The sequence below is a fragment of the Jaculus jaculus genome, chromosome 12, assembly GCF_020740685.1.
Source record: "Jaculus jaculus isolate mJacJac1 chromosome 12, mJacJac1.mat.Y.cur, whole genome shotgun sequence".
Lineage (NCBI taxonomy): Eukaryota > Metazoa > Chordata > Mammalia > Rodentia > Dipodidae > Jaculus > Jaculus jaculus.
The window spans coordinates 66,359,195-66,374,805 of record NC_059113.1 but is presented as its reverse complement, the minus strand read 5'-3'; the positions used below and the strand labels follow the sequence as shown (position 1 = coordinate 66,374,805).

Genomic DNA, 15,611 nt, shown 5'->3' with positions numbered 1-15,611 from the left:
TAGTTAGAGAAAATCTCAAAGAAAGAGAACTTCAAAGATGGGCCACTAGTAATTGGTTATGTTTTGTTGGTCTCCATGGCTAACTTCCCTTGTCTCTTCTATTGCTGGCCCCCTGATACTACTGCTCTTAGGCCTTACCATAGGAGCCTGCATTATTAATGCTCTAAGTAGATATATAAAGAAAAGAATAAATTCTGTTAAACTGGTATTTCAGACACAATACACCCCCTTAGGTGAAAACTCCCTAGACACTGTTATTCATGAATCAAAGATCTGACTTAGTGTCATATAAGAGGAGGAAATGGAAAATGGAATGTAAAAGGAAGGGGATGATCCCTCTGTGCAATGTGCCATGACTCCCTGTATCTCTTTGTTTCTAGAGATCTTTGTGATTACATAGCATAGAATGTTTCTTGCCTCAGTTCCGCCTATGTGACCTATGTAACCTTGTGACTTCTTGTAATATCCCCCCTTTGTTTAACAGTATGCAACTTTGTGGTTTAACTCCTGATCCTGTTTTTATTATAAACATCATGTGGTTATTTCCAACAAAAGCTGACACTCCCAACAGATCAGGGTTGCATCTTGACATCTCAAACTCTGAGATGCAGACCTGCTGCACCAGATTTCCTCTTTTTCTTTCTTTCTATCCAATAAAACGTGGCCTCACATTCCGTGAGTCAATGGTCTTACTTGTGTGACACTGGACTCCATAACAATCTAAACAACACCCTTCGTAAACTTGTTTACAAAAGAAAAAATTTTAAACTTTCAGACTTATAAATTACAATCTTTGAGCAATGTTGTGAAAAGGAAGATGTCCTTAGCAAACTTGAGAGATTTACTATAAGAGCTGTCAAAATCCTATACAATCCTATATAGGTAAAAACATTTACTTACTACCCTTCCTTCATAAGCCCACACCTTTACTCTCAGGTGTGCATTATTCTTTCCTGGATAACCTTTCTTTTCCTTTTTTTTTTTTTTTCTTTTTTTTGAGGTAGGGTCTCACTCTATCCCAGGGTGATCTGGCATTCACTAGGTAGTCTCAGGGTGGTCTCTAGGCAATCCTCCTACTTCTGACTCCCGAGTGCTGGAATTAAAGGCATGTGGCCCAACTCTTTCATCAATTTTTAAAAATTGTTTTCTTCTTTTAACTTTTTATTTATTTGAGAGCAACAGAGAGAGAAAGAGAGAGAATGGGTGCGCCAGGGCTTCCAGCCACTGCAAACGAAGTCCAGACGCGTGCGCCCCCTTGTGCATCTGGCTAATGTGGGTCCTGGGGAACTGAGCCTCGAACCAGGGTTCCTGGGCTTCACACGCAAGCGCTTAACCGCTAAGCCATCTCTCCAGCCCTAAAAATTGTTTTCTTAACTTCTAATTCATTTCCTGTTCTGATCATGATTTTCTTTATATCTGGCACTATTGGGTTTGGATTCTTCTTGCTTTTCCAATGCCTTCCACTGGATGGTTAAGTTATTGATTTGATCTGTCTGTTTTTGTAATGTGGCCACTTAATGCTATAAAATTCTTTAATGACTGCCTTCATTGTGTCCCTTTGTGTCCCAAGTTCTGATATGTTGTATTTTCATTGTCATTCAGCTCTAGAAAAGTTTTAATTTCTTTTTGATTTTATTGACTACCCATGCATTGTTTAATAATGAGTTGTTCAGTCTCCAGGTATTGGATTTTCTGTTGTTTCCCTTGTTTTTAATCTCTAGCTTTATTGCATTGTGGTCTGATATAATGCATGGAGTTATTTCAATTATTCTGAGTATGCTATCTTTTTTTAAGAATAAAGTTTATTTCACAGTAAGAGGTAATAGCTAGAGAACAGATTCCTTGCAGAGAAGGGGATTCCAATTTAATTTTTTTTCTTTATAAACACAATTACATCAATTTAAGTTTTTAAAACTTTTTTTATTGACAGCTTCTATAATTATAGACAATAAACCATGATAATTCCTTCCCCTCCCCTACTATTCCCTTACAAATTCATTCTCCATCATATCCCCTCTCAATCAGTCTTTTATTTTGATGTTATCATCTTCTCCTCCTAGTATAGTGGTCTTGTGTAGGTGGTATAGACACTGTGAAGTCATGGATATCCAGGACATTTTGTGTCTGGAAGATTGCATTGTAAAGGGTCCTATACTTCCTTTGGCTCTTACATTCTTTCTGCCACCTCTTCTGTAATGGACCCTGAGCCTTGGATGGTGTGATAGAGATGTTTCAGTGCTGAACATTACTCCATCACATCTTCTCAGCACTATGATGTCTTTTGAGTTATCCCAGTGGTCATCACCATCTGAAAAGAGAAGTTTCTCTAGCCAAAAGTGAGAGTAGCATTAATATATGGGTATGAATGGTAAGAAAAGTACTTACAGTGCAGTTTGGCGAGGATAATATATGCATTTAGCCAGACAAGAGCAGGCTTTATACCCCTAGGGCTCATGACCTGCCCCATCATAGGCTTTTGACTAGGTCTTCAGTACTAGGCATGTATTTCCGCCCATGGAATGGGCCTCCAGTCCAATTAGAGCTATTGGTTTCCCCATAACAGACATGCCACTATTGAACTATTAGCTCATTTGGACTGGCTGGACAAACTTAAGGCTTGCAGTGCCCACTGCTGTTTATTTCCACTGATGACGTCTGTCTCCCATAGGGCTACATGCTTTTCCCAGCTTTCTGTCAGCTGGTCTACAGAGAGGTAGTTTTTCAGCTCAGCTCCAACTTGATTTCTCAGTGACCTTGCAGCCCAAGCATGTGGAGTCTTCAGCCAAAGGGTCTTACCATCTATTCCTGGTGGGAAAACAAGAGCCTTGGCAATGGCTTGTAATGTTTTGGGGCATCAGGGACCTCTCTGGTCAACAACTCCCTGGAAAGTATCCCATCCTTGGCACTGAAATTTTTCTAGTAACAATTTATGGCTTCTTGGTGCCTGGACTTACATCTGGGTCTTTATTCTGTTCCAATGGTCTACATGTTTTGAATTATAATGTCCTCCTGTTGGAGTGTTCCTTTCATCAATATAAAGTGATCGTCTTTATCTTTCTTAACTAATGTTGGTTTGAAGTCTATCCTGTCAGATATTAGGATACCAACACCTGCTTGTTTTCTAGGCCCGTTTGTTGAAACATCATTTTCCATCCTTTCACCCTAAGATAGTTTCTATCTTTTATGGAGAAGTGAGTTTCTTAGAGGCAACAAACAGAAGGATCTTGCCTCTCCTTAAAAGACAGGTGACACATTTATACAATGGAGTTCTACTCAGCGGTAAAGAAAAATGAAGTTATGAAATTTGCAGAAAAATGGATGGACCTGGAAAGGATTATACTAAGTGAGTTAACCCAGGCCCAGAAAGCCAAGCACCACATGTTCTCTCTCATATGTGGATCCTAGCTACAGATGACTGGGCTTCTGTGTAAGAATGAAAATACTTAGTAGCAGAGGCCAGTAAGTTAAAAAGGAGACATAAAGGGAAAAGAAAGGAAGGGAGGAGAATACTTAATAGGTTGATATTGTATGTATGTAAGTACAATGATTGTGATGGGGAGGTAATATGATGGAGAATGGAATTTCAAAGGAGAAAGTGTGTGGGGGGGATTAACATGGGATTTTTTTTATAATCATGGAAAATGCTAATAAAAATTTTAAAAAAGAGATTTGAACACCAATAAAAAAAAATAAAGATAAAATAAAAAGACAGGTGAAGGCCATGTGTCAGAATTCAAAACAGACTCAAGTGACTCAGAGGAACACTGGTATTGGGAAAGCATTGTGGAACCTTACTTCCCTGAGAGGCTGCCACAAAATGAATGAGCTCCAGGATAACTGCTAGAAAATTTAAAGTCATGATTCTTGACCCTAATACCATTTGCTAGACATTTGTTATTGGCAAAGCAGATAGAACATTCAGATCCAGTATCCCACGTTCTGACTTCTAAAACTGAACATTAGTATCTGCTTGCTTTAATCCTTTTAACAGACAAGTTCATTTGTGTGACCAGGGTTGAGAACAATTGAAGAATCGTCTGCTTTTCAAGGCTTCTTAGCCTCGCTGTCTGGGAAAGGAAAGATAAAGAAGGTCATTTTGTATTAATTAAAGGAAAAATTCAACAGGAGGACATTACAATTCTAAGCATATATACATCTAACAAGAATGTTCCCAATTTCATCAAACAATATTAGACTTAAGGTCATATATAACCCCAAGCACAATTGCAGTGGGTGACTTCAATACTCTACTCTCATCAATTGACAGGTCATCCTGGAAAAAAAAAAAAATAAACAGACAGACATCTGAATTAATTGATGTCATGAAACAAATGGACCTAACAGATACCTACAGAAAATTCCATCCAAATGCAGCAGAGTACACATTCTTTTCAGCATCACATGGAACATTCTCCAAACTTGACCATATATTATATTAGGACACAAAGCAAATTTTAACAAATACAGGAAAATTGAGATAATTCATTGTACTCTATCTGATCATAATGGATTAAACTACTAATCAACAACCAGAAAAAATATAGTGCATGCCAAAATCATGTAAACTAAACAGTTCACTGCTGAATGATGAATGTACCTTCATCTGTGGAGAGTCCTTGAAGATGCTCCTGTCAGGTGCCTAGGCACTGCTGCTCTGGTGCATTTACAGAACTAAGGCTTCATTGGTAACAGAAGTGGGGAGGTGGTCAATAGGTAACCCTGGAGTTTTTGTAAAAGACCATTTAGTGAGGACAGTGCTCCTAGTCCTGCTTTTCCGGTCCTCTACTCAGGGCAGTTTTTGTGCTGTTGTTTGTGGAATTGGGGGTAGGATTTAAGGCCTTGCCCATGGTAGGCCAGCACTTTGCCACAGAGCTCCATCCCTGGCGCTCTCTCATCATTTTTTAAAATAAAATATTTCATTTATTTCAGAGAGAGAAGGGGAGGGACAGAGATGAAAAGGGAGAGGGAGAAAGAGAAAGAGAGAGAAAGAGAAAATGGGCATACCAAGGCTTCCAGCCTCTGCAAACAAACTCCAGACAATATGTGCCACTGTGCAGCTGGCTTATGTGGGTTCTGGGGAATCAAACCTGGGTACTTGGGCTTCTCTGGCAAGCGCCTTAACAGCTAAGCCAACTCTCCAGACCGCTCATCAGTTTTGACTGTGCTGCGGCCGGGGAGACGGGGGAGGAGGAGGCTGGGGTTCAAAACATTCAGGGGTTGGGATGCAAGGCTTCCCCTCGCAGCCTCCTCAGAGGCGGGCCCGCCGCGTGCGCCGGAAGTCCGCCCGCCGCTGGGACCCCAGGCGCGGCCTGGGACTTCGGCCCGCGCCCCCTGGTGGGATCTCGCGGCCAGCCGAGGGGGACGCGGGGCGCCGGCGGGAGAGGACGGCCGCGGTGCCCAGGAAGCAGGTGAGTGCCCGCCGCGTCCCCAGCCTGAGCCCCAGCGGCAGGCTGGCCTGCCCGCCGGCCGCCGCGCCTGCGAGCTCCATCCCGCGCCAGCGCGCGAACGCCGGCGCTAGTGGCGCCTCAGCGGCCGCGGCTCGCGGGCGTCGGCGGGCGGCCGGGGTCTCCGCCGTTTCCGCTCGCCCCGCGCGGCCTCGCGGGGCCCAAGCAGCAGTCCCGCTTCTCAGGGATGCTCTGGTGTCCAGTGCATACCACCTTGGCTATTGGGCTGCAACCTCACTTTGTCTGGGTTGTGAAAACAGTCGCCAGCGGTTTGATACTCTTTCACGTCACATTTACTATTTTCAAAAATATTTATTTTAATTTTCAAATTTGTTTGCAAGCAGAGAGAGCTCAAAGACAGAATGGGTGCGCCATGGCCTCCAGCCGCTGCAACTCCAGATGCTTGCACTTCTTTGTGCGTCTGACTTGACTTGAGTACTAGGGAATGGAACCGCGGTTTTTAGGCTTTGCAGGCCAGTGCTTTAACCACGAAGCCATTTCTCCAGGCCGGTTCTTTTAAAGTAAAAAAAAAAAAAAAGGAAAACCCAATTTTGAAGTGTTTTTGTTTTGTTTTGTTTTTTTAGTTATGTACACAGTGTGTATACAGCCAGGTTGGTACCATCGTTAGCCTCCTCCCTTTCCTCCTCCTCAGAAGGGACCCTCCTCATTGGGGAATGTGGGTCGTGCATAGTGGGGTTAGCCATCAGTTATGGGTAAAATGTGGCTCTAACAATCTTTACGCCACCTCTTCCGTAAATTTCCCTGAGCCATGATGTATTTATTTTAGGTCTACTTCAGTGATACCGTCTTGGGGAGGCTCTGTGTTTCTGGATATCTGGTTTGGTAGGAGCCAAGTGTTCTCTGTGTCTGTCTCCTTCACTTTTGTTCTGGTACCAGGTTCACCAAGAAAGCAGCACTCTTGCTCATTTCCCCAAATTGTCTATGGTTTCAGCTGGGGCCCTGGTGAGGTGCGATGGGCTGATTTCTCTTCTCAGGTTCTCTGCATCCATCTGAAAAGAGAAGCCGATTCTCCAAGGAGAGTTAAGTCAGCACCAGATAAGTGGGATTGTTGTGCCAAGACCCCTGACCAGGAGCCAAGTCCCCCAGTCATCCAGGAGTCACCCAGAGAACTGCCACAGAAGCTCAAATGCAAAAGCAACAGGTTTCTTTATTGCAAGCCTAGGCCTGGGCTCCATCCCCACAATCCGGCACAGTGGTAGTGAGGGAGAGAGCCCCTTTGTTTTGGGGGAAGGGGTTAATATAGGAATTCGAACAAAAAAGTAGGGCATAGATACATGATTGGTTGATTTAAACAGTTCTGATTGCCTTGGTTTTCAGAGGGCAAAGTTGTGGGCAGGAGCTAGGGGCACTCCAGGCAGATGAAGTCATCTCCATTGTCCTTGAAGTGGAGATTCCTCAGTTTCTTATCTAAGCAGGTGGTAAGCAGGTGGTCGGAGACCCCCCCACCCCCACCCCCCGCAGTGGAGTGTTTCTGCAATGTCCTTGAAGTGGAGATTCCTCAGAAACGTTAGGGGGAAAGGCAGCAATTAAGCAAGCAAAGTCAGCACATTAGCCAGCTAGTTCCCTATCTAAGTCAGGCCTGGGCCTTTTTTTTATTTTTTATTTTTTAAATGGTTATATTTGGTCTCACAGGATAGAGCTTAAGAAGGCAAAATGAGTTAGCCATTTTCAGATGTCTTAATGTCCAGTCTAAAAATCCAAACTCAAGCCTTTTGGGACTTGAGGTTTCCTTTTTCTGATTGGGGTCTCCACATCCTACAGCACACCTTGAGAATCATTCTTAGAGGGGAGGGAATAAGATGTATAGCAGCTTAATGAATTATTGAGCAGCATTTGAATGACTGACTTGGTAGCCATCAAATTAACTCAAATTTGGACAATTGAACTTGGGAGGTCGTGAGACCTGGGAAGCAGTAAAACTGGGGCAGTCCTGTTGGGTCTACCTTCCAGTTCCTATTTGTTGTACAAAACAATGAAGCTCTTGATGTTATAATTTTACTTTGTACATACAAAACTAGTAACTTACTAAGACTTACTGTTCCTACATCAGACATTTCTGAAGGTGTCTTTCGACAAGAAGAATTTTTTAAGATGTTTGAAGAAGTTAGCTTTTAGAACATATGGTCCTTCTTTGGAGAAATTGTCAGTTTTTTCAAGACGAGGTCTCGCTCTAGTCCAGGCTGACCTGGAATTTATTATGTAGTCTCTGGGTTGCCTTGAACTCATGGCGATTCTCCTACCTCTGCTTCTCCAGTGCTGAGATTAAAAAGGTTTCATTGGTTGTGCTCACATACACAAAGGACATGAAAATAGAAGGGGAGTAGTTGGAAAGAAGAAAGGGATCAGCAGAAGTGGGAGAAGAACAAGACAGGATGATGGGTGAGAATGATCAAAATACATTATATACATGTATGTAATGTCAGAATAAAACCTATTATGTATAATTCACATATAATGCATGCTAGTAAAAATTTAACAAAAGTTGGTTTTGTAATGAAGTGAAGAAAGTAAAGGAAGAAATGACTTGGAGAGGAGGGCCGGGTTGCTATGACTTGACCATTATGAGCTAAGGGTGCCATCTACTTTCCAGTTGCTAGCTGCAAGTCTAGTTACTGCTGCAAATGGAAAGATTTTGCATTTGTTTGTCCTGTAGGGATAGGGCAGAAACAGGGAACACCTCTGACCCTGTAGGGCTCAGGACTACCTGTAGTAGTTCTGTGTTTATATGGCCGTGTTCCTCAGTGACCTTGTATGGCCGGTTTGCTTTGTACATCAGAAGCACTTAAGGCAGAAGCTGTGGTGGGGGGGGGACAAGTCTTCTATGGGGACCATTTGGAAGGATGGAGAATGAGTTTCAACAGGTGTTTCTGAGCACTGTTAGAGCTTGAAGATGGTCTGGGCCCTGAAGTGTCCTGGGGTGGCAAAGGGAGGGGAGGAAGGATGAGACAGAATTTTTTTTTTTCTCCTTTAAACAACTTATGTTATTGTTAGTGGCTTTTTTTTTTCTTTAGAAAATAAAAACAACTTAATGGATTCATTTCTTTTAAGACCTAATTTAAGAAATAGCATCTGTGGTGGTTTGATTCAGGTGTCCCACATAAACTTAGGCGTTCTGACTGCTAGGTTCCCAGCTGATGGAGATTTGGGAATTAACGCCTTCTGGAGGGAATTTGTTGTTGGGGGTGGGCTTATGTATTATAGCCAGTTTCCCTATGCCAGTGTGTGGCACACACTCCTGTTGCTATTGTCCACCTTATGTTGGCCAGGGGGTGATGTCCACCCTCTGCTCATACCATCGTTTGCCCCGGCCATCATGGAGCTTCCTCTTGAGCCTGTAAGCCAAAATAAACCTTCCTCTCCCCCCAGAAGCTACTCTTGGTTGGGTGATTTTTACCAGCAGTGCAAACCGGACTGCAACAGTAAAGTGGAACTGAGGAGTGGGATTGCTGCTGGACACCTGACTGTTTGGCTTTGGCCTTTTGGAGCTGTCTCAAGAGGAATGTGGAAGGATTTGAAACCTTGGCCTAAGAGATGCCTTGCGGTGCTGTAAGTATGGCTTGATTGACTATTCTGGTCAGAGCTGCAAGACCTGAATACAGTAAGAACTGTGGACTGTGAGGTTAGGCTTATGAGGGTGAGAAAGAGCTTTGCTTGGACTAGGCCAGTAGTATGTGTAAGAAGCTTGTTCTTTTGCCTGTGTCCTGAGAGGTTGTGCAGGGTTGCTTTGCATAGAAACGAACTAGAGTGAGCAGAGGGATATGGCACAGAAAGAAAAATCTTTGGGTGAACTGTTGCCCGTTCAGCTGCAATTGAGAGATTACAACCTTTGAGACTGGGCTAGCTCACCTGTACTGGGGTAACAGGAAGAATGTAGACTCGTTTGAAGGGACTTGAGTGCTCAAGAAGTGTCCTGTTCTTCAAAGACTGCTTTATTTCCCCTTGGATTAACAAATGGGCACCCTACCTGGTATTGTGGAGTATAAGAAATGCAGGAAAGAGAGGGTCATTGAGTTTGCAGCATGGTCTTGTTTTTTGGAAATGGCCATGGGCAGTGTGAAGCAGGTTTGCTGGATGCCTGCATGGAGACCCTGTGGGGTCGTGAGGATGAACCGTGAATTGCAGTGGAGACCCAGTGGAGCTGCCAGGACTACGGGATGGCTGCTAAGGAAAGCTGCCAGCCACAATGAAGTTTTCCAGGACTGTGAGTAGCCTAGCTGGAGGGGCGGAATTGTAATACCAGAGATTTGTTGCTGGTTAGAATTATCGGACTTGGAGATTTGTCACTGGCTAGAGTTGCTGGACTTGAAGCTGCAGAGTTCGATGTTTGCCCTAGTTGTTTTAAATCTTGTATTGGTTGAATGTTTCTTTGCTATGCCCAATGCCATCTTTTGCAGTGTGAATGTTTATTTTGTGCCATTATGGGTTTTTTGAGGTGACTTTTTGGTATTATGGCTCAGTTAAAAGATCTTGGATTATGGGGATGTTTGAAAATCATTGGGATTGGTAAAAACTATGGAGACTTTTAAAGTTGAACTGAGTGCATTGTATTTTACATCATGTATGGATATCAGTTTATGGGGGCCAGGGGCAGAATGTGGTGGTTTGATTCAGGTGTCCCCCATAAACTTAGGTGTTCTGACTGCTAGGTTTCCAGCTGATGGAGATTTGGGAAGTAACGCCTCCTGGAGGGAGTGTATTGTTGGGGGTGGGCTTATGGATGTTATAGTCAGTTTCCCAATCCCAGTGTTTGGCACACTCTCCTGTTGCTGTGGTCTATCTTAAGTTGGCCAGGGGTTGATGTCCACCCTCTGCTCATACCACCATTTTCCTCTGCCATCATAAACCTTCCCCTTGAGCCTATAAGCCAAAATAAACCTCTTTTTCCCATAAGCTGCTCTTAGTTGGGTGATTTCTACCAGCATTGAGAACCTGACCACAACATCATCTTTTTAAATATCTTAATTATTTATTTGAGAGAGTGAGGAAGTGACAGACACACAGAGAGAATCGGTGTGCTAGGGCTTTGGCCACTGCAAACAAAATCCAGACACATGTGCTACCTTTTACATCTGGCTTACGTGGGTACTGGGGAATCAAACCTGGGTCCTTACCCTTAGCAGGCAAATGCCTTAATTGCTCAAACATCTCTCCAGCCCAGAAATAACATCTCTTTTTAAAAAAGGGATTTATTGAGGTTGGGAGTTGGCTTAGTAGATAAATCACTAGCTGCCTAAGTGAGTACCTGAGGTGACATTCCCAGAACCTATGTACAACCTGGACTTGCTACCTGGTGTTTGTAATTGCTGCATGTCTGTGGGGAGAAGGGCAGTAAAGACAGGAAAATCTGCAGGAAGCTCATGGGCCAGATAGCCTGCAAAATGGAGCAGTGAAGCAAGCATGAGAGACCTTACCTCAAAATGAAGTGAGGTAGGTGAGGACCAACACCCCAAAGTTGTCACATGACTTCCACATGCATGCTTTTTTGCAAGTGTGCTTCTGTATTCCACTCATATTAACATGCATACACACCAATAAATAATAAGTAAAGTACTTGTTTGGGAAAAGGAAAAAAAATTACAAATTTTTATAGATATCTGCAAAAAATAGAAGTAATTTTAAAAAAATGTTTTATTTATTTACAGTCACAGAGAGACAGAGATAGGAGAGAGTGAGAGAGAGAGAGAATGGGTACATCAGGGTCTCTAGCCACTTCAAACGAACTCTAGATACATGCGCCACTTTGTGCATCTGCCTTTATGTGGGCACTAGGGAACTGAACCTGGGTTGTTTTGCTTTGCATGCTTAACCGCTTAACCTTAACCACTGAGCCATCTCTCCAGCCCTAGAAATAATTTTTAAAAACCTTTTATTGACAATTTTTATATATGTGTATAATGTATTTTGATCATAATCCCCTTCCATTACCTTCTGTTGTCTGCTCTCCTCCTTCTTTTGAATTCTGTGTTATGTGCAACTAGATCCTCATCTAATTTATTTTTTTGCTAGGCAGAGTCTCACTCTAGCTCAGGATGACTTGGAACTCACTTTGTAGTCTAGGCTGGCCTGAAAACTCACTGTGAACCCCCTACTTCAGCCTCCCAAATGCTGGGATTAAATTCTATAAAACCATGTCTGGGTCTTACAATTCTATTTGACGTTGTTTTTTTGTTTGTTTGTTTTTGTTTTTGCCCTCCTCCATCATCCATGAGAAAATGTTGCAGGTTTTGTACAGGTGACAACAGTCACTGTGAGGTCACATCATATCCTGAAGACATCATTCAAATCCTAGTCTTCTGGCTCTTACATTCTTTCCACCCTGTCTTCCTCATTGTTCTCTGAGCCTTGGAGGGCATTATAGAGACGTCTCATTTAGCGCTGAGCACTCAGCAGTCATTTATTCACAGCACTTTGGCAATTTTTGAGTCTCCCCAGTATTCATGACATCTGCAAAAAGAAGTTTCTTGCTCTGGAGAGAGACTTCCAGATATGGCTTAAGAGCAGTTCCTGTACAAGCATGTGGCCCTGAGACTGCCAGAGTTTATATCTCCAGAACCCAAATAAATAGCTGGACATGGCCAAACATATCTTAGTCCTGTGGGGAGCACAGACCCAAGAATCTCTGGGTGTCTTTATTTTCTCAATTTTTATTAACATTTTCCATGATTATAAAAAATATCCCATGGTAATACCCTCTTTCCTCCCTCCCACTTTCCTCTTTGAAATTCCATTCTCCATCATATCCCTTCCCCCTCTCAATCAGTCTCTCTTTTATTTTGATGTCATCATCTTCTCCTCCTCTTTTTTATTTTTTTTTAAATATTTTTTTTGTTCATTTTTTATTTATTTATTTGAGAGCGACAGACACAGGGAGAAAGACAGATAGAGGGAGAGAGATAGAATGGGCGCGCCAGGACTTCCAGCCACTGCAAACGAACTCCAGATGCGTGCACCCCCTTGTGCATCTGGCTAACGTGGGACCTGGGGAACCGAGCCTTGAACCGGGGTCCTTAGGCTTCACAGGCAAGCACTTAACCGCTAAGCCATCTCTCCAGCCCTTCTCCTCCTCTTATGATGGTCTTATGTAGGTAGTGTCAGGCATTGTGAGGTCATGGATATATAGGCCATTTGGTGTCTGGGGGGAGCACGTAAGGAATCCTACCCTTCCTTTGGCTCTTACATTCTTTTTGCCACCTTTTCCGCAATGGACCCTGAGCCTTGGAAGGTGTGATAGAGATATTTCAGTGCTGAGCACTCCTGTCACTTCTTCCCAGCACCATGATGCCTTCTGAGTCATCCCAAGGTCACTGCCATCTGGAAAGAGAAGATTCTCTACCAAAAGTGAGAGTAGCATTAATATAAGGGTATGATCATTAAGAGAAGTGCTTACTGGGCAGTTTGATAAGCATAGTATATACATTTAGCCAGATAGAAGCAGACGTTATCCCCCTAGGGATCATGACTACCCCAGTTTTAAGTTTTCAGTATCAGGGATGTATTTCCTCCCATGGAGTAGGCCTCCAGTCCAATTAGAGGGCAGTTGGTTTCCACCTTGACAGATGTGCCACAATTGCACCCATTGGCTCATTTGGCCTGGCTGGCCAAATATAAGGCTTGCAGTGTCCGCTGTTGATATCTTCACTGGTGATTTCTCTTTCTGCCATTGAACTGCATGCAGAATGGCTTCTTCCAGCTTTCTGTCAGCTGGTCTACATGGAGGAGGTTATTAGCAGGATTTCTCAGTGGCCTTGCAGCCCAAGTATGTGTAGTCTTCAGCAATAGGGTCTTACCATCTATTCCTGGTGGGAAACCAAGGGCCTCGGCAATGGCCTACAATGTTTTGGGGGCATCAGGGACCTCCCTGGCCAACAACTCACTGGACGGTATCCCATCCCTGGCATTGAAAATTTTCTAGCACCAATCTACGGCTCATGAGTGTTCCCTTGTTCAAGAAAGGAGATTTCCATATGATTTATTTATATCCTCTTAGATTTTCCTTAAGTTTTTAATCCTTCTCATTACCAAATAAAGTTGGCCTTCCCATTTGTGGTTGTTACTTCTGTATCAATTACATGATATTGTAATCTGAAGACCCAGTTGAAGTAGAATATTTGAAATATTTGTTCTCTTAATTTTGAGTATTGTGGGCCTGTTTCTTGGCTCCTTGCTTGCATCATGACAATTTTTAGAGTACCTTAAATCAAGCTGACTTAGTACGGAGCATGTCTTCTGTCAGTTGTGCCATTGTGCTGCCTTTGTAACGTGAGTGTTTCATTCACTAAAGTCCACAAAGATCGAACCTTTTGAATTTCCTCTTGTATTTTACTTTGGTCATCACAGGATTCTATTTTTTTAAATTTGATTTTGCAGTCCCACACATTCTGACTTCAAATTTTGTACTTGCTTAACCAACCATTTTCCTGATATTTTTGGGTGACATAATAGTCTCTTTGCAAAACTCGTAAAAATCTGTTATGTGCTACATGGCATCTGGCAAGGCAAGTGCATATCTTACGGCTTTACATTAAATGTGTCTGCAAAATGTAGAGAAGACTTTTTAGAATTGGTCTTAATGTATTTTATTGCAACATATCTTGCAAAATGGTATATCAGATGAATAAATTTAGGACCTCTAGGAGAAAGAAATAATGAGCCAACAACTTGAGGAAAGCTACTTCCACATTCAGTAGATATTTTTTTTAACCACTCACAGCAATGTTTCCGGAATTCTGTGTCACTTTTTTGATCAAGCAGAGGCCAGCAAACTTTGAAAATTTCTCTGGTGAGAGATGCATCTAGCGTTTGAAACAAAAAATAAACTATATGAAAGGCATCATGGTTCATCCTGTCAAACATGTTCACGTGGAGGTGCTGGTACGATAGGATCTTCCCGCCCCGTGTTGGTGGTTGAGCCGGGCGCCAGGCCCAACGCCCACAGGTACATGCAAGTATGTGCAGTCTCGGAGGCGGTGACCCAGGCCGAGCTCATGTCGGCCCTCCGCCCCGCAGGGCCGCCGTGGACCGAAGCCAAGCTGGCGCTGGGACCCCAGTTGAGCGGCCCTCCCTCCCCGGGGTCGCCTGCTGTGTGCCCGCCTGGGTCCATTCCATGGTGAAAGGCTGAGTGGCGGAGGGGAATATGAAGCCTCGCGCCACAAAGAGCATGCCCAGCCCCAGGAGAAGCCACCACAGACCCTTGTTTGGATTTTGTATTAAAAACATGTTCACTGAAGAAAATGAAACTTAAGAGTAACGGGGGAAGCTTTATTCCTTTCTTCCTTTATATACTTCCATTCTCATTATATGATATTTACATGTATCCTTAGACTTCCTCTGCATTTTCCTTTCCTTTTTTAAAAAAGTTTTCCTTTAGGATGCTATCCCAGTGCGACTGCCCAATGAGGTCCATCTTATTTTTTAAAAGAATATATTTATTTATTTGCAAGCATAGAGAGAGACAAAGGCAGAATGGACGCAACAGGGCTTCTTGCCACTGTGAATGAACTCTAGATGCATGTGCCTTTTTGTGTATCTGGCTTTATGTGGGTGCTGGGGAGTTGTACCAAGGTATTTAGGCTTTGCAGGCAACTGCCTTGTGGTGGTTTGATTCAGGTGTCCCACATAAACTTGGGTGTTTTGAATGCTAGGTCCCTAGCTGATGGCAGTTTGGCAATTAAAGCCTCCTGGAGGCAGTGTATTATTGGGGGTGAGCTTATGGGTGTCATAGCCAGCCGCCATTTGCCAATGTTTGGCATACACTACTGTTGCTATTGTCTATGTGATATTGGCCAGGAGGAGATGTCCACCCTTTGCTCATGACATAAATTTCCCCTGCCATCATGAAGCTTTCCCTCAAGTCTGTAAGCCCAAATAAACCCATTTTTTCCTACATGCTCCTCTTTGTTGGGTGTTTTCAGGCAGCAGTGAAAACTGATTACAACAGTGAACTTGGTACCGAGAAGTGGGATCTTTGCTGCTAGATACCTGAATGTGTGGCTTTTGGCTTTTTGGGGCTGATTTTTGAGGAAGGAATGTGGAAGAATTTGAAATAATGGCCTAAGAGATGCCTTGCAATGCTGTAAGTACAGCTTGATGGATTATTCTGGTCAGAGTTGAAACACCTAAATGCAGTAAAAACTATGGACTGTGAGG

At 43.2% G+C, this 15,611-nt stretch overlaps 1 protein-coding gene across 1 annotated transcript in view; it reads left to right on the top strand.

The window, feature by feature from the left end:
• Window positions 1–5,317: 5,317 nt before the first annotated feature.
• The window catches only part of Golm1 (golgi membrane protein 1), a 136,064-nt gene continuing 125,770 nt past the window's right edge, over window positions 5,318–15,611 (top strand). Inside the window, exon 1 of the mRNA XM_045131189.1 lies at window positions 5,318–5,408. The gene's annotated coding sequence lies outside the window, so the exon portion shown is untranslated. The remainder of the gene's footprint in view (window positions 5,409–15,611) is intronic.